General features: G+C 43.8%; 1 long non-coding RNA gene across 5 annotated transcripts in view; it reads left to right on the forward strand.

Annotated features, from left to right (window-relative positions):
• LOC128333715 (uncharacterized) overlaps positions 1-18,292 on the forward strand; it is a 112,005-nt gene extending 93,713 nt beyond the window's left edge. For 2 of the 5 annotated variants that reach the window (XR_008311036.1, XR_008311037.1), the window contains 2 exons: positions 8,694-8,790; positions 9,654-18,292. This is a non-coding gene — a long non-coding RNA (uncharacterized LOC128333715). The remainder of the gene's footprint in view (positions 1-8,693; positions 8,791-9,653) is intronic. The other 3 variants (XR_008311040.1, XR_008311038.1, XR_008311039.1) reach the window with 3 other exon arrangements.
• Positions 18,293-19,641: the final 1,349 nt, after the last annotated feature.

Consider the following 19,641-nt stretch of genomic DNA (forward strand, 5'->3'; position numbering starts at 1 on the left):
CATTTTCTCAACAGTTTGCTACCTTTTCTGAATGCTGCAAAGTTGGGCAGCAGCAGTGACGAAAGGTATAAAATCCGCCACAAATGTAACAGCAAAATTGCACTCCTGAAGTTCTGGCAAGCACCATTGTTTTCGATTTGCAAGTTGCAAAGTAAAGACAGAATGTATTGCCCTCATTTTGGCTTCATGATAGGAACATGGGAAGCTGCCTTATACCGAGTCAGACCATTGGTCTATCTAGTTCAATATTGAAGCTCTTCTCACGATCAGTGAGAAGAGCTTTGGGGCTAACTACAGGGAGAGAGGGCTTAGCCCACTCTCCCCGCAGATGAGCAGCCACTTGTAGCTGGGTGGCCAGATTGGCTGCCCACACGACTGCCAGATCCATCATGGGGCCAGCAGGGGCGGCGGGGATCGGGGGCCGTGCAGTGCCCAGAAGTTCCAGGGTGCCCCGCGCAAGCGTGCGGGGCATTCTAGAGAGACCCCTGAACCGGGGAGGCTGCTTGCAGCCACCAGGTCGGGGGTCTACCCGTGTGTTGCCGTGCGCTGCGGCAGCACACGAGCAAAAAGATGAGGTTAACGGAGTGCTTGCTCCATCAACCTCATCTCAGGGGAGTAGTTAGGCGGGCTAGCCGCCTTGAGAGCACTGATCCTTGGAAAGTGGGCTAAGCTCCCTTAGCCCGCTTTCCAGTGATCGTGACAATAGCTTCATGGTCTGCATTGACTGATAGCAGCCCTTTGGGATTTCACAGGAGTTTCTCCCCCACCCCACCACTTCCTGGAGATGCCAAGGAACAAACATGGGGCCTTCTGTATGCAAAGTAGGCACCATCTGCTTCCAGGTGCTCTACCAATGAGCAATGGCCCCATCCTCATCACCATTGTGGAGCATGATAATGCTGGAACCTGTCAAAATGAGGGCAACTCTTTCTACCCTCACCTTGCTGGGGGGGGGAACATGGTACCAGGCAGCCACCAGGACTACAGTTGCTGCCACCAGGATGATGAAACAGGAGAGTTTGAGGCAGTTTCGCAAAACCTTTCACCCTCAGAGTCCTATCAATCTGAACGAAAAAGAGTTCCAAGAAGAATTTTTTGGGCCAGCTCTAATGTTGATTCACAGTTTTGTTTTTTGGATTTCTATGTACCAGTTTGATCAGAAAACAAAGGGAGCACAGAGAAAAGAAGGAAACGTGACTGTGCTTTGCCTTTGCCACTGTCATGTGGCTCCCACCAGTGTCAAAGAGTTTTCATGAAATTGCATTCAGATTTTGCAGAGGAACAACATTTTTGGCACCTGTGTTCAAGCTGTCTGGTCCTCCTTTGGAGCTGGGTGGTGGTAGGGAAGGCAAAGCAGGGCGCACAAGTATCAGCAACCTTTGCACATAGACCCTCACATATACTGAGAAAGACCTGCAGGGTGGGAGAGTGTGTGAAAGGAGACAGACAGAGAGAGCAGGAGTGACAGAAATGGAAAAACTCACCCACATTATTTCAGCACAGTGGGGGAAGGAAGGATGAAAGACCTGCAAACGAATTCATTGTGACAACCTTTGTGAAGAGTCTTAGCATTTGATCTTGAAAGATTTCATAATTCTTTTGATAGATTAAAGATTAACTGAGCAGGGAGGCCAAAGAAGTTAACTTTTTCTCCTCCTCAGTTCCAGCAAAATGGTAAATAAAATTAAAGCAAGCAGGAATCTGATCATGAAGAGCACACGCGCTCACACACACAGTACACACACACACACACAACCAACAAGACATTCTTCACTCCACCGTGTATTAAGTTATATTCAGTGCCTTAAACAAGCATTTGTTAATGTATAGGAACTTTTCTGAGACAACAGTAGTGGGAACCGGGGAAACAATCCAGTGTGCTCCTTTCCCCTTCATGCCAACAACCGCAAGAAGAAGAAGAAGAAGAAGAAGAAGAAGAAGTGGGGGAAAGAGCATGTTTGCAAATTGCAATCAAGATACTAATGAACCCGATATAGTTATATTTTTAGAGTAATGTACCTAGACCTAGTAAGATAGACATATAAACACAGTGACATCCGTGGATGGATCAGGGGCATCGGGGGGCCCCAGTGAGTTGCTCAGAGCCCTAGATCTCATCAGCCACCTCCCTCCTCCATGACCTCTTCCAGAATGGAAATGGAGCAGTGAAGGCACCTGCACAGAGCATGGGAGAGAGTTCCTAGCCTCTTCAAGCTCTCTGCTGCTTCCACCTTCATAGCTGCTCTATTATAATATCAGAGACTTTAAACACACACACACACACACACACACAATTATTCTTGGGACAGTAGGACTGCATTTAGTCATCAAAAGGGGGTGGTTGTGACTGTGGGCCTGGGATCTATTAAGTATCTAGCAACACCCCTGGCTTTGATCTTTTAAAAGTCTGCACCAAAAAGTCAATTTACCCGACCACCATGATGCAGGTAAGGATAGCCGATTGGCTGGCTCAGTTTTATAAAAGTGTTTGATGGTCCTCCCTTTCCCAAGTGTTAGGAAGTTCCAGGGGCAGCTTTTGGTTGGGTTTTATAACATACTGTTTTGGTTGGGTGTTATAATTCAGTTGAGGAACACTCCTCAGCTCCTCAAGAGGTAGAAAGTTCCAGTGGCAGCCAGCTGCCTTGTGAGGAGAGAGGTCCAGAGATTTATGTTGCTATTGTATATTTGTAGAGTCACAAATTTTACAAGGTGGGAAGGAAAGAACAGGCAAATCTTCAGATTGTCAGTACTGGATTTTCAAACAGCTTTAGTCCCTTCCAAAGCAACAGCACACCCTTAGAATTCTAAGTAGCTCAATGCTCATACCCCATTAGTAAGTGGGGTACAAGTTTTTTGTTTTTAAGGTACATCTCTCTCCTATAACTAACTTCTGCTAAATTCATGGAAGGACCCTCATCACAGCCCACAAACAGCCATCTTAAATATTTAGACTACTAACAGCTGCCGAGTGAGTTAAGTAAGAGCCGTGGAACAAAAATTATAATCATTTCCTCATCAAATGCTGAACAACCCTCCATATGATAAGACCCCAGGGCCTTGTAGAATGAGCTAAGAGAACCCATCTGGACCAGACCTATACAGGAAATACACTGTCTATAGGCACTTTTAACCCCCCCTTGCAACATAATGAAGATTAATTAGAGTTTCTCCACCTATCAAAAGTAAAACATACTTCCAAGAACTCTGGTTTCCTCCTGGTGCCACAGGGGTGGTCACTGAAAGCCAGGCAAATCATCAAAGAGTCGGGTGATATAACTTTTGAAAAACTTTTACAACCTAGCTGATAGTACGAAGCTGCCTTTTACTGTGTTGGATCATTGCTCCATCTAGCCAAAGGATATTAATTCTGCTCTAGGGCAACAGCTCTCCAAGACCTCAGGCAGATATATTTCCTAGCCCAGTTACTAGAGATCTCTTAACTCGAGAGATCATAGACTCAACCTAAGACTTTCTGCATGCAAATGTGTGTGCTCTCCACCACTGATCCACAGACCTAGTTATCATATCCTGTGCATAACATACACATCAGCTCCCCATAGTGTTGCACACAAGTGACACAGAATCCAGACAGAGGCTGTGAAGATAAAGGTCAGAACAACATCTGAATGGCTCCCACAGAGGACCAAACTAGACCTTGTGCAGGAGAAGATCCCAATACTACTGTTTGCCCCTAAGAAAGAAAGATAATAGGGTATTTATCGCCATTTCATATTTGTCAGGAGTTAGAACAAACTTGCCAGTTTCTCAGTTTTGCTGGTCAATTTTTGATTGTGACATTCTGAATTCAAAACTTGATTTTGTATTTTTGAATATGATGTTTTGTCTCAGTATTGCACTTGACACTAGCTGTTAATGGCTTTGGCAGGCATCACATGTGAAATCTAATCTATTAGTGTCAAATATTAAATATTTATTTATTTATTTATTTATTTAAAAATTCCTCCACTTTTCATTTTTATAAAGCACCATTGCATGTCATTGATCAACGCTGTCAGAAATAAAATACTATTGCATGTCAAATAATATCATAGGATGTCAAATACAGGCATCAATGGTTCAGAGAAACACTGGAGCATCCAAGCAGCATCTGGAGAACATTCAAATATTTTCTGTAAATTTAGCTGAGAATTTTGGGGAGCAGATTCATTTCTAGGGATCAGAGGTAGTCCTATAAACTGTATACGTGAAGGATACAGAGGAATTTACAATGGGGAAATGAGAAGCACTGAACTAACCTAGAGCCGTGCAGTAACAAATAAGAGAACCAGAGGAGCCGTTGTTCTTGAAAGCACTTCTGAAAGTAAGTGGAATGCAACACTCCATAACCCTGAATGCATGACAGATAACCAGTTACTAAAGCACCCAGGCAATTGGAGATTTAGTTTCCCTATGTTACTGCAAAGGCTAAAGTGGCTGAGACGATGTCCGTGAACAGCAGTCTGAGAAGGTATATTGTAGCATTTTTTTATTTTTAGTAATTCAGTATGAAAGTAAGAATGAACCAAAGGGCAGGAGGTGAGCGGCTGGGCATTATGATGCAGGCAGTAGAGTCAAGAGGTGAAATGGATTGCAGCTTTGTTTCGAGAAATATCGGTTTTGAAGCGGGGAGGGGGGGCGCCCAACCCTTGTGGTCAAGTGTTGGGATTCAGAAGCAGAAATGAAGAGAGCACCTAAGACCCACTTGTTGAGATTCTCTGCAACATCACACAATGGGAAATGGTATTAAGTTTCTTGCAGAGAATTGCGGTTGGAGCAGCTGCAAACGCTTGAAATGCACTGGCCATTTCTCCACCAATGCTGGTAAATTTATCACATGTTCTTCCTCCAAAGAGCCAGAGAGAGGGCTCCTTTTAAAAAAATATTCTCACATCAACTCTGTGAGATAAGTCAAGCTAAAAGAGAGTGTTTTGCTTCTTGGGTGTCTGAGGGCCTTCTGATCCTAGTTCATCACTGCAGAATGGTAGCTCTCCAACTAGGGATGTGCACAAACCAAGTTTTGTGCACAGGTTTGGCACCGCAGGTGTGGTGTTTTTGGTTAATCCGTGCATGGAGCCAGCCCAGCTTTTTAATGGTGCTTTAGTTACTTTTGTTCCAGTCCTGGAGTAGAGGCAGGACTAACAGCCAGCCAGCAGCAGGCACACTGAAGGCAGACTGCACTTGCCTCTTTGTAAATAGTATCTCTCTCATTAAACCATTAATATTCCTGATTCAACTCCACTGTCTTGTCCTTGCATACCACAAGGATTCTACAGCAAGGAGAGGAGTGGCTAGCACAATCTTTAAATTAAAAAAAAGAGCCAAGAAGGCCCTTACCTGCTCTCCATTACCGCATGCAGCTTCCTGCTGCGATGGTGCCACCGCCCCCCCCAAGAACCCACACGTGGCACTGGCACACACATGGTGTCTGCCATGTAAGGCTCTGCTCTCTTTTTTAAAGATCTCGCTCACCACTCCCCTCCCTGCGGCGCCAGACCAGTGCACGAACTTCAGATCACGCTCATCTCTCTCTATCTCCAACACTCATGCATTACTCATGTCCAGTCCTTCCATTTGATGGAACCTCCTTGTTTCTGGGTTCACAAAAATTGTAGTTTTGTTGCAGAACCCACATAATCAATTTCCAGCACAGTTTTTCATGCTCCCCACCCGCTTTCTGAGAGCAGCAGGAAGTTCCAGAGGCAGAGCTCCTCCCTTCCTTTCTGTCTCCATCAGTGGTCATTCCACTGGGTTACATCAGAGGGAAAGATGAGAGAGGGAGATCCCATCCACTGGCCTGGCTGGGACCAGCTACACTGAAACTGACTTTATTATGATCGTTGATCAGTTATAACCAGCTACAATTTAGTTCCTTCCCTCCCAGAACTGTCTCCCTCAGTGGCCATTCCACTGACTGCATCAGGGGCGAGAAGAGGCCCCCTTCATTGGCTTGGCTAGGAGGACCAATAACCATTTGACTCTTTCCTTCACAAAACTGTCTCCACTGGTCATCAGTCGTATGAGTGTTGAACATACCATGTAAATGAGTCTAGTGAGCTCCTTTCATTGGTTCCTCCAAGAATTTTCTCCATGCGGCCATTGTGCAACTATATTAGGAAAGAGGAAAGGGCCCTTTCCCCTAGGAAAGACATTCAAAAGAGTCAGGATCTGAATTTGCTTCTTTCCCTCTTCCCACTCTTTTCCCTTTTGTATCACATCTCTTAGTTGTGCCATTATTTTGCGCTGTAAACCACCTTGAGTGCCTTGACATATCATACATAAACGTAGTATAATTAAATGGTCAACTTTCATATAAGGAGATAATTGTGGAGATAATCATATTTTAGTTATACCCACTTATTTACAAAGGTAGACATTTTAAAAAGGAGGAGCAGGCAGGAATTTGGAGAGACAGTGCTAGTTTTTAGACAGATAGTTCAGTACCTCCAAAGAAACAGCATGCTCTTCCAGCCAATTACTTCTTCCAGCCAGCTTCGAAAATTCAGCTGCCTTTTTCTTTCTTCAAACAGCTACATAACTCACCCACATTTATTTAACACCCCCCACACAGAGAGAGAGACAATGTGGTGCAAGTTCTAGTCAGTAGAACAGTCACTAGGCTAGTTCACATGACCATGAACAGGAAGGATAAGCACTCTGAATTTTCGGTCAAGTGAAAAACAAGTTAGGCGGTGGGGAGCTTGCTTGACATCTGGGTAGTGTGGTTTTTCTTCCTACCTCGTTCAGAAGTTGGAGATGGAATTGGGGTTGAGCATGCTTGTTTTTGACACTTGGCTTTTAGTTCACATCTCCTCCAGAATGGAGGTGTGCATTCACATATTTCATAAAATTTGCATTTGGTCAAATTTACCCTGAAGTCCCTGTGAGCTATCAGGGAGCACTGCACACACAATTTGGGTTTTTCATCATGTATTAGAGTGTAGCCCGATTTATATCCGAGGTTTAAAAAATCCACTTTTTGTGTCGGATTTTGGGGGCAAATTCAAACTTGCAGTACAGCCTTGCAGAGAAGCCTGTTGTCTGGGAAAGCTCCAGATGGGGCTTAGCATACCATTATGCTGCCTGCCTCGTAACTTGTTTTTCATTTGCACACGACTGAAATTGGGATTTTGGTACTGGCTACCAAAGACCATCAGCCTCTGCTATCAGGTTAAACATATGCCTACAGAGAAAGAGAGACCTCTCATATATCCAAAGAATATGCTTGAAACCATATTCTAATACTCGTATTGTTCTCGGGACACTTTCAGGTTGCAAAATCAGGCAAATCAAACCAAATCGGAGCCTAACATTTTTGGTTTTTCCGCAGCATGGAATGTTTGGGTGTCAGCTTTCTAGGAAGCCATACACCAAACACACACAGTATCGAGTAATGTTAATTGATGTTGGCTAAGACCCAGTGCCACATTACACCATTAACAATGATAGGTTATTATCTTCTATATGGGTCATTTACTGGATTGGGAGCAAAGTGCGTGATGCAGAGAAATCATTTCCCCTTGCTTGTATACAGAGAGTTGACAGATATTTATGGGTGCAGGCTATCTATTATCAGACAGGACTAAAGAAAGGAAACTTTTAAAGGTTCTTAATGACAAAGGAAAACTGGAAGGAGTTACTCAGTTGAGGGGAAACAGCAGAAAATGGGGAAAGAGAGGTGCACAAGTTCAAGAAAAGCAGAGGTGTGTGTGCATGTGTAAAGTAGATTGTTTCAAAAGGCTCAGGATACAAGCCCATAGCAATTCCCCTTAAGCACAAAACCACTCAAACACATGTGTAGTCCCATAAAAGTTAATGGAAATAAACACACGTGCTTGAACTCACACACCTTCCTAAGAGCTTTTCTGGATCTCCGCCATGACTAATGGGGCAGCGGGGGGCGGGAGATGCAAGACGTTGCATCCGAGCACTACCACTCACCTGTACAATACTTTAGGCAACAAAAGGTAAACTTGGGTGCTCATATCCTTGCTCGATATAGGGTATATGCAGTGCTTAATTTATTATACTCCGTAATCTTACAAATATTTCTGATGTCAAAAAGTTGCAACCAGCACTTCAGAGCTGTAGAAAGCAAGTATGAAAAAGCACGACCTTGCAACCACTCTTCATGCCCATTAGACCAGTTTTATATGGCTGTGAGCCAAAGGGAGGGTTACCCTTCATATTTCGGTCCTTTCCTTAACAAGAGCATTTCTACTGCATTAGCTACTTTGCCTGTAAAGGATAGAGGTGCAGTCCATTTGCCACAGAAATGAGTGGCACTTAAGAACAAAAGTTCTTCACACAGTCAGTCTCAACATCAGCGTGCACCACCCTTAGCTATTTGGAGCCCAGAACCCTGGAGGCCCCCACTACTGGCACCAGCCCTCTGGCTGCTCAGGGATGACTAGCCCCAGCTGCCATTTTGGTGGCAGCTGCCATCTTCTTTCACAATGTGCGGATCAGAGGAGTGTTCTGCAGCATTATGGGGGAAACTATAGTGGCTGCCATTTTCCCCACAAGGCTCAGGAATGATGTTTACATTGGGGGCTTTGTGGAGGGCGGGGGGAATTACCTGCTGCCTAGTTAACTCCTGCTTCATGAATTCCCACTGTTGAACAGCTTTTGCAGTTAGGAAGTTGTCTCACCTAAATTTGCTTCCTTATAATTGCAAATTCTTTCTCTGTCCCCAGGAGTGCCCACGAACAAGCCCACTCCTCCTTCTATGCAACATCCCTTCAAGCATTTGAAGACTGCTATCATAACCCCCTTGGTCTTCTCTTCTCCAGGGTAAACATACCAAGCTCCTTCAAACAGTCCTCACATGACGGTTTCAAGACTCTTCCACCCTCACTGCTGCCCTACTCTGAACCCATTCCAGTTTATCATTGTCTTTCTTGAGATGCCAGCTTCTTTGTTTACCCATAATGGCTAATGGATATTGATAGACTTGTGCTCCACAAATTTGTCTAACTCTCTTTTAAAGTCATCTAAGTGGTTGGTCATCACCACATCTCATGGCAGGGAATTCCATAAATTAATTACGTATTCTTTTTGTCTGTCTTGAATCTACTTCCCATCAATTGCACTGGTTGACCCTGACATCTAGTGTAATAAGAGAAGGATAAAAAGTTCTGTGTCCGCTCTGTCTCCACACCGTGCATTGATTGCAATGTAGTGGATTGCGCCTTCAGGCCCATACATGGAGGGTGGAGTCATAGTTAACTATTCTCTATTGATCTTTGTTTTCAAAAACCAGACCACCAATAAAAAATACATTTTTAAACAAGAGTGTTTCAGAGGGAGGAAGGGAACAACTGGAATTAAAGTGACACATGCTTTTATGGACTGCTTTAAAAAATTCCCTTGAGGTTTCACTTAAAACAATGCGTTAACAGAGGCCAAATTACTTTGTTTTACTAGCAAGCTAAATGTTAAACATGCCCCAAACCAGGTTTCCAGCATGTTCAGTAGAAAGATGAAAGCATTCATCCTCTGAATGCACAGAATAAATTCTCAGACTTAAATCCTTTCAGTATTGCCTCCAAGAGTGACTAGGGGCTCTCCCCCACACCACTATTTTTGGTAATATGTTTCCTCCCCGCCCCAAACTAGCCGCTTCCTGATTGGTTCCTGTCTTGTCCAATACCCAGGGTCATCTCTTTCGAGTTCTGTGGACACCCCATTCTCATGAAAAATGGTAAGTCTGACAGTTAGTCCTCTGTCTGGTACTCACTGGAAGGCTTTTCACTTGATTGATTGTGTGGCTTTTAACTAATTAATTGACCAATTAAATGCAAAATTTGCAAAAGCTCCATTAAAGTGTATTGAGGATTCTGGAGGAAAGTGACTGCTTAAGTATAAGGTAGTCTCCCTTTTTTTTTTTTTTTTTGGAAGAACCTACCACTTATTGCTCAAAAGTAGGAACATACCCTGCAGTAAACACCCTAATAAATAATAAATGTTTATTAATATTCACTGAATTTATATCCCACTCTTGCTCCAAGGAGCCCAGAGTAGGGTACATTGTTCTGTTTACCGTCACAACAACCCCTGTGAGATACAGTAGGTTAAAGGTAAAGTGTGCCGTCAAGTTGATTTCGACTCCCAGCACCCACAGAGCCCTGTGGTTGTCTTTGGTAGAATACAGGAGGGGGTTACCGTTGCCTCCTCCCATGCAGTATGAAATTATGATGCCTTTCAGCATCTTCCTATATTGCTGCTGCCAGATATAGGTGTTTCCCATAGTCTGGGAAACATACCAGCAGGGATTCGAACCGGCAACCTTCTGATTGTTTGTCAAGCATTTCCCTACTACGCTACTACAGACTGTCCCAGAGTCGCCCAGTGAGTCTCATGACTGAATGCAGATTTGAACTCTGGTCTCCCTGGTCCTAGTCCAACACTCTAACCACCCCATCCACATTGCTTTCACTTTTAGATGCTTTCCTTGCTGTATAAGAGCCACATGTGCACAAGCAGTCGCTGCAGAACTGGGGAGTGGGAGGACATAAATGACTCAACCATGAGGCAGAGACTGATCCGATGGGTCTCCCCAGGTCTTTTGCACCACAATGGGAGAAAGGAAGCAGATTCCATTGACACAAATTTTCCCCATTTAACTGTTCATACAGGACTTGCAGAAGTTTGTCATAGATCAGCACTTGCCATGCTGCTGGGAGAATTTGAAAAGGGCACTGTAGTAAATAAATGTGTTAAAATAAAGAAGTTCAAGGTCCAGCAGTATGGTGGATGCCCCAGATAAAAAAAGATGTACTGCTGTTAATTTCAGTTGAGCACTATGTGTTTTGGCTAACCATAGTTCCTACAGTGAAGGGGGAAAAAAGCCACTGCAATTTCACCCTAAAAAACGACCATTAGAAACATAAGAAGCTGTCTTAGTAAGGCCCTTGGTCCTTGTTAGCTCAGTATTGTCTATACCAGAGCTGCTCAACTTCGGCCCTCCTGCAGATGTTGGCCTACAACTCCCACAATCCCTGGCTATTGGCCACTGTGGCTGGGGGTTATGGGAGCAGTGGTCCAAAATCAGCTAGCGGGGGCGGGGGGCTAGGTTGAGCAGGCCTGGTCTTCACTGACTGGCAGCAGATCTCCAAGGTTTCAGGCAGGAGCCTTGCCCTGCCCTACCTGGAGATGCTGCCAGGGAGTGAACCCGGGACCTTCTGCACGCAAAGCAGATGGTCTTCCATTGAACTAAGGTCCCATCCCCTAAGGGGAATATCTTACATAGATATTGCTATGAGATAGTGCTCTCATGTAGTCCCCCATACAAATGCAAACCATGGCAGATTGTTCCCCAAGGGGACAATGCCCAAGTCTGGACATTAATGCTTGCTACACAAGACTAGCTCTCCTTCTTAAAGTGTTAGCTTTAGGGACAAATTAGATTATTTTATCGCCATATCTAGGAGGTTGCCAGTGTATCTATGTGGCAAGTGATAGCCTTAAATCATGGGCAACATCACTTACCATTTGTGATGGGCCTACAGTGCTGTTTTGTCCTTGTTTGTGTGCACAGAGTTGCTTCACGCCATGGACATTTTTCCTTCCCACATGACCTCCTAAGGGGGTCGGTTAAAAAGGTACAAGGAAAGGAGAGAATCTTCATTACATTTCAGCCCACAACAATACTATTTTCTGCAAGGGAAAAAACTGAAGATGATTTCAAGGCAACTGACTTAATATTGCTTACCATTCCACAAGCAGACTAGTCCGCAAAGAGTAGTAATTCCAGAGTGTTAAAATGTAAAGTAAAGTGTGCCATCAAGTCGATTTCGACTCCTGGTGCGCCCACAGAGCCCTGTGGTTTTCTTTGGTAGAATACAGGAGGGGTTGACCATCGCCTCCTCCTGCTCAGTCTGCATCTTCCTATATTGCTGCTGCCTGGCCGATATAATACCAGTGGGGATTCAAACCGGCAACCTTCTGCTTGTTAGTCAAGCATTTCCCCACTGTGCCACTTAAAATGTATACCAGGCGAAATCTGTGCACACTATATTTTTGGAACCACATTCATCCTTTGAGTTTTAAAAAATGACATTGTAAACCAGGGCTGGCATTGTTGATAGGCAATGGCAGGCAGCTACTGGGGGGTTCAATATCCTCAGGAGGGCCCACTGATGATCCCCCAGACCACCCTTATGCCCATAGCCTTCTTTTCATGGCGGCAGAAGCACACTTGGGGCCCATCTGGGTAGGGTGGCCCCCAGGGGCATAGCTAGGTGAGAGGGGGCCCGTGTTCATCCCTCTCTCTGGAAGCCCCCCAGAGTGAGGGAGATAATGAAGAAATTAGGGAGGGCTGGAGCTGGAGGGCCTCAGGAGCTGGGGGCTCGTGTTCTTTGAACCCTTTCGCTCAATTATAGCTACGCCCCTGGTGGCCCCAAGAAACCAGGAGCTGGCCTTGCTTAACACACACACACACACACACACACACACACACACACACACACCCCCTCAGCTTTCGTAGTTTCAGCACACATTTAAAAAAAAATGGGGGGTGGGTGGGTAGTAAGAGAACATTCCAGTTTTATAGAGGTGGGGTCTTTGTAAGCACTTTCCCTAAGCGCCCCTCTGGAGATGTAGTTACAGTATATTCAGGGCAAGTCTCATAAATCAAGAAAATCGTTGGAATAACCTGGAAGCCTGCCAGGGCTGAAAGCCCATCAAGCGAAATTCTTTCCTTGTTCAAGGGAGGGGGGGAAATCAGAGTTAAAAGGACAGAATGAAACTACTACGGTTCTTTGCCTAATTTAGATTTAAGCTTCCTTTTGTTACATTGAGTGTGAGGAAGGTGGCTGTATTTTGGTTAATACAGAAGCAAAACTGTACTTTTTCGTGACAGAACCCCCCTTCCTGGGCCTCCCATCTGCCTGCCAGATTCTGTTTCAGGACCAGCGCCACAGCTGTCCACAGCTGTAAGTTTCCCAGCTCCACACAACTGGCTTTTTCACTCAGAAATGGTGTGTGTGCGCTTCAAAAAAGTATTTTCTCAAGCAGATTGCTAAAGTCCAGTGCCATGTAAAAGCTTGCGCTTCAGGCAGGATTACCATTTTGTCGTGTGGTTACAGGGCTTTAGCTTCCTTTCCCTCCTATATCATTTATACCCTCCAAACTAAAGGACAGCCTGGTAAGACTTTTACCTCAGTATTTTCCCCCAAGAAAGAACCCCTCTCTTTCCTCAACTCAATTTCTCTAAAACGCCAGACAACATAAGAAGGACCCCCTCTTTATTTATTATTTACTATTTAAATTTGTATACCACCCTTTGTTCTCAGATCCCAGGGCAGTAAACAATAACAGAATTTCAGTAAACACATCTTCAAAACCAAACAGACACAGCTACAAACACTAAAAGAAGAGCCCCAACTTAGTTTTTTTTAGAATGCCAGACAATAATTTTACCTCAATATTTCCCAAGAAAGATTCCCTTTCTACCACCCGATTGAGGCAGACATACTGAAGAGAATTATTCAAACCTCCCTGAGCCATTTTGGAGGGGCGGTACACAAATCAATTCAAATCAAATCAAATAAATACATACATACATAATAAAGTTAAGGAATTCTTAACTTGTCCTTTTAATTTCAGTGAGACTGCATTGAGTAACAGTATGCCAGCCAGCATCTCCAGAAATTCTTTACCTTCCTTCCCCAACCCAATTATGTTTTACTTTCTTGAATCCTTCACACTCTTGGTTAAAACAAACACCCTGTTTGCAAATGGTATGAGCACATTTCACCTCAGCATTTCCCAAAAAGGGAAATCCAACATATCTCCATTATTTCTAAGAAACAAAAAAAAACATACTTATAGAGCAAAAAGAAGAAGGAGGCAATCCTAAAGAGACTGGATACCAAATATCCTGCCACTATGGACATTTTCTATATTTGGTGTATAGAAACTCCCCACTGCCAATGACTTATTTAAGGCTCCTGCTTCTGTGGGTGTCATGTGAATATATATGGACATACATACACTCTTTTCTATTCTCACTTCACAAAATGCTCAGTTAAAACCTGCTGGGTCCAGTCCTGAGTGGCTGACTTGCTGAGGAAAATTGCTCAGAGTAGACCCATTGAAATTAAGAGCGCAAGTTAGGCACAGTCCTTTTCATTCATTCATTCATTCGATTTCTATACCGCCTTTCCAAAAATGGCTCAGGCCGGTTTACACAGAGAAATAATAAATAAATAAGATGGATCCCTGTCCCCAAAGGGCTCACAATCTAAAAACAATCTTTTCATTTCAATGAGACTCCTCTGAGTAATTTCCCGCATTCTCCTGTCAGCACGGTCCTCTGCTTTCTCACTTGAGACAGTGGTTCTATCCCTATACCTCTGTAGTGGGCCCAAAGCCATAGTAACCCCAATGGGCTACCTGGAGTATAAAACAAAACCGCACTTTATTTCCAGCGCCACAGCTGGACTGGACATGAAGGAATCTGTATTTCAGAATATTCCAGCCACACAGTCATGGCAGAGAAAATTCTATACCTCCATGGTGTTGGGCACTTGTAAAATATAACCCCTCAGGCCGAGGACTCCATGCAATCACAAATCTATCATTAATATAGTCTCCCTTTCCCCTCCTGGATCCAAATACCTGGCATATCACTTCACATGGACAAGGCAGCCCAGAATTTGACTCCTGAGCAGCCCACCTGTTATCAATTATTTTTTATTCAATTAAGGTTGGCAGCTTATAGCATACATACCATAATAGGGCCTACCAGAACACAGTGATCAAAGGGGGCCCCTGAATTTTCAAACGTTGCATTATTATAAGCCCCAACTGAATGTCTTTTGAGTGGCAAGCTTCCCATCTCATCACTGAACTCTTCTAGGAGTTCTAAGAATACAGCTGTTCAGAATTATCTGTAAAAATATTGTTGATACATACCCCCAAATCTACCAGGATTCCTGTGCCATCTAGAAGTCAAGTGTGCAAAAGATCTGTAGTCAGGTGGTGTCAATGCAATCATTTTTCAGGCTGGAACTCAATCTAAATAAGATGGAGGTGCTGTTGGTCAAGGGTGAATTGGGAGAAGTTGTAGATTTCTATTCTGTTCTAGATGAAATTACATTTCCCCTGAAAAAGCAGGGATGCAGCTTTGGGCTGGTCTTTGATCTGATTCATCTTCTAACCAGAGTCTGGTTAGCCAGACAGTGATGGTGACACTGGCAAGGTGTGCCTTCCCCAGATGGTAGCTCAGGCATCATCTGTGATCTTTCCCGGAGAAAGCAGATTTAGCTGCAATTGATTTCACCTGATGATACTTCTAGGCTTGATTACAGCAGTGCTCTCGTAGGGCTGCCTTTAAAGACCATCTGGAAACTTCAAGCTGTCCAAAGTATCAAAGATAGGAGTATATAATTCTGGTCTTGCACCATCTTACTGGTTGTCTGCTTGTTTCCAGGCTCAATTTAACTGCTGATTTTAGCCTTTAAGCACCTAAATGATTTGGGAGCAGAATACCTCTGGAACCATCGGCTCCCACATGAAGCCGATCACCACAGATTGGCCAGAGAAGGTCTCTGTTCCACCCTTGTATGACATCAGGCACACAAGACGGATCTTTCTCAGCGGTGAGATAATGGAATACCTTCTCTGCAGAGATCACCCTACCCCATCAATGGGCATATTTAGATATATTTTAGAGATGTCTATGCCTTTAACAAACAATTTGTGTCATTTTCTATTTGAAAAGGTGTGCATCTTGTTGCTAATTGTTGGTGCCATGGAGTGCAGGAACCAGGCAGGAAACGGTCAGTGCTGGGAGATTTGTGGAAGGAAGGAAAAAAAATATTCATGGTAGCTTTTCAAAATGGATGCTCTCCTGGCTTCCTGATCCATTGACTGTGAGTGTGTAAAGCAAAGGAAAAGACCGGGACAGCCTGCTGTCTTAACACTTATTAACAACTGATTCAATTAAAGATTCAGTTTGATCTCTTGTAAGATGCACACTGTACTTCCCCCACTCAAACAATGTAAGAAAAGAGAACCGTTATGAAAGATTAAAGGCCAGAATGATTAAAGATTAAAGAGCAGTTCCAGATGACAAAAACAAAACACAAAAAAACACAATTTGATTCATGCTAGAGTTATGGTAGCCCTGGGCCACCTCCCATACCATGATATCTTACCCCCATATTATGTGGCAGGGTTTCTTCACTGGGATCCTAAAAAGGTTTAGACAAATTAATAGAACAAGGCTGTAGAACTTTGGCCCTCCAGCTGTTGTCTGACTACAACTCCCATCATCCCCAGCCACTGTGGCTGGGGTTGATGGGAGTTGTAGTCCAACAACATCTGGGGGGGCTGGAGTCATGCAGTCCTGTCACAGAGATAGTTTTTCAGTTATTATTACCATGATGGGTAAATGAGGCCTCCATGCTCAGAGGTGGTATATCTGAGTAACAGATTCCAGGGAGAGATGAACATCACCTTCAGACTCTGAAGTTGGCACAGTTTCTGTTCTAGAGACATCAGCTGGAAAAAGAATGCTGGACTAGAACCTTTGGTCTTGTATAACTGAGCTGTTCATATGTTCCTAAGCTAATCAGATCTAAATATGAAGGTATCTTAGGAAGGAGCTCGAATCCATCTGGATCAAATTTAAACCCTTGGAAGCAGTGTCCTCCTGTAACAGAGATTATCGTTGTTGACTACAACTCCCATAATCCCCAGCTGCAATGGACTTTGGCTGGGGATATGGGAGTTATAATCAACAACCTCTGGAAATCAATGTTACAGAGAGCATTGCATGGAAGCTGAGAATACTTTAAGTCCATAACAATCTAAGAAGAGCTAAGCTGGACCAAAGGTCAATCTCACCAGCATCCTGCTTCCCACAGTGGCCAACTAGATCTCTAGTTAGCCTGCAAGTAGCGTCTGAAGGCAAAAACCCATTCCTGTTGTTGGTCCTCAGCAAGTAATCAGAGGTAGGCAGTACCTGAAGATGGAGGTTCCTTTTATCCATTCTGCTTAACAGCCAGTGATGAATTCACAGAGAATAGGTCTATTCCCCGTTGAGTCATATCACCCACATATAACACTGATAATTTATCCAGCCTCTTTTCATGTTCTTTTGTTAAGCTGTGATCCTCTGAAAACCTAGCCAGAAGCATACATATTACATGACAAATCAAATCTCTCAAAGGCATGTTTAAACAAAGCACTGCAGCCTTCACACTTCCTGTCAGTGAAAATACTTTATATCCCCCTTTTTATTTACACAAAGTAGTAGAGGGAGCAGATATAAATCTCATTGCCTTCTAGCCCTTTCGTCACTGTGTGAGAGATGCAGAAACAAGATGAAACATTGTGCAAATAAATTGTAAATTTAAGACGCACGCCCTGTCTGGCAGAATGCTACAGGGCATGAGGTGAGGGATAAACACACAGGGGACACACAACACATGCTTAAGGAAGGGTTTGGTAAAGTAAAGCCAAATAAAGTTTAAGGGATATTTGGGGCTGGGATGAAAGTTGCCACGTCTCCCAATAATCAGTCCCTGAGACTCAGAAAGTGGAGTTCAAGAACTTAATGGAGGTGCATAGCAGGCCAGGGGGTAGAGTTTTGGGCGCAGTCTGGAGACACTCACCCCGTGAGCCAGAAGATGATCAAAGACAGGTTCACAAGTAACAGTACTTCTGGGCAGACACACCTTTTCAAGTGACACATCCATTCACTGCATTCCATGACAGAAAGTAGGCTAGTAGCAGTAACTGAGTGACTGTTTAAGTGCCCTCAAGTCGGTGTTGACTCTTAGCGACCACATAGATAGATTCTCTCCAGGATGGTCTGTCTGTCTTCAACTTGGCCTTTAAGGTCTCTCAGTGGTGCATTCATTGCTGTCGTAATCGAGTCCATCCACCTTGCTGCTAGTAATAGTGGTTATTATAATTATAAGTACTATTATTAATCTTGATCATAGTTTTAACATAATATGCTTCTAGCATTTTGTAATTTGTTTTATATTTTATATATTTTAGCCACCTTGTTTTTATATTTTAAACATTTTAAAGATAGATGCTTACTACTCTGAATATAATCTTAGTAATTTTATAGCTTTGCTTTTTCATATCCTTATCTTGCTACAACTGTTTTGAGCTGCAGTAGTAGTTTTATGGCATCTTGATAGTAATTTTAACATAATATGCTCTTATTGCTTTGCTGTTTGTTTTATCTTAATGTAATGTCTCATAATTTGCTATCTTATGTTGGTCTCTCTTGGACCATAATAAAGATGATTTTTTATTAATTATACTACTACTACTACTACTACTACTACTACTACTACTACTATTTATATCCTACTTTCCAACAAAAGTTCTCACAGCAGTTTACACAGAAAATTAAATAATAAATAAAGATGCTTCCCTGTCCTCAAAGGGCTCACAATCTAAAAAGAAACATAAGATGGATTTGAGTGGGTGACTTGGCTCACCAACTCAGAGTCATGTGGCTTGGGTTGTGGTGGATTGAGCTGCCCTCCCCTCAGCAGGCAACAGCCTCGTGGTGAGAGGATGTCAGGACCTGGGGCCTGACAGAGTCAACACCCGGCCCTTCACCCTGGTGTGTGGGATGGCCCTTCCTAGGAGGCTGTCCCACACGGGAGGAGTACTTGCATTCTGGTTAATTAGGTACCTCGTTGCAAGTGTCCTTTCTCTGTATGTTCATAAAGTGGCTCTAGTTTTTCTCCATCTAAGCATGCCTTGTCTTCACTGGGGCTTGGGGGTGAAATAATTATTGGGTAGGACAAGCATCTTACATTTGAGAGCTGTGTTCTCTCCTGTTTTGTGATTGTGTGCTTGTAAAAAGCAAGGGAGGAGACCGAGGAAGCGATTGTCTGCAAGGCTCTCGCTGGGTAGGAGGCCTTTTCTTCCCACCTCATTAAACAGCTGGATGCAGCTGCTGGGTAGGACACAGCCCTCCTCTCCAGGGGAAGCCTTACAGACCATCACTTCCCCTGCCTCCTACCTTGCTTTTTATGAGCACACAATCACAAAACAGAAGTGCACTCAGTTCCCGAGCTTGGGTAGGAGGCTTGTTCTACCCTACTGCTGGTTGCGAAAGCCAGCCCAGTCTGTGTTCAAAAGTGAGCACAGAAATTTCACAGAAAGTGTCATTTGAAGTGAATTCTAGAGTTCCTCCCAAGGTGAACCATCAGAAAATTTTATGTTCATTTATTTATTTGACATATTTATATACCCTTTAAACATGTGCACTTTGATGGTTCATGGTTCAGAATTTTGATAGCTCTGCAGTCACACATGCAACCACACCGACAGGTGCTAACACAGGCAACTAAAATGCATGCAAGAGATGCAAGCCGAATACTCCCTCTGCAGGGCTGCACTAAACTTTTTGGTGCTTTTGGCTGACCTGACAGCCGCCTTTGGTATGATGTGTGGCAGCTACCTCTGGCCACTGTAAGAAGTGCCGAGCGACTAATCCATTTCAATCCCCCTCTCTGGTTGTAAAGCAATACTGTGGAAGACGTTCGGGGGGTGGGTGATGAAGGAAAGCTGACTGCAGCTTATATATTTGTGTCAAAACACTGTCCCAGCAAGTTCAAAACCAACTCCCAACATCAGAAGTTAAGAGATGATGTTGTGACC

The sequence above is a fragment of the Hemicordylus capensis genome, chromosome 8 (assembly GCF_027244095.1).
Source record: "Hemicordylus capensis ecotype Gifberg chromosome 8, rHemCap1.1.pri, whole genome shotgun sequence".
In the NCBI taxonomy this organism is placed as follows: domain Eukaryota; kingdom Metazoa; phylum Chordata; class Lepidosauria; order Squamata; family Cordylidae; genus Hemicordylus; species Hemicordylus capensis.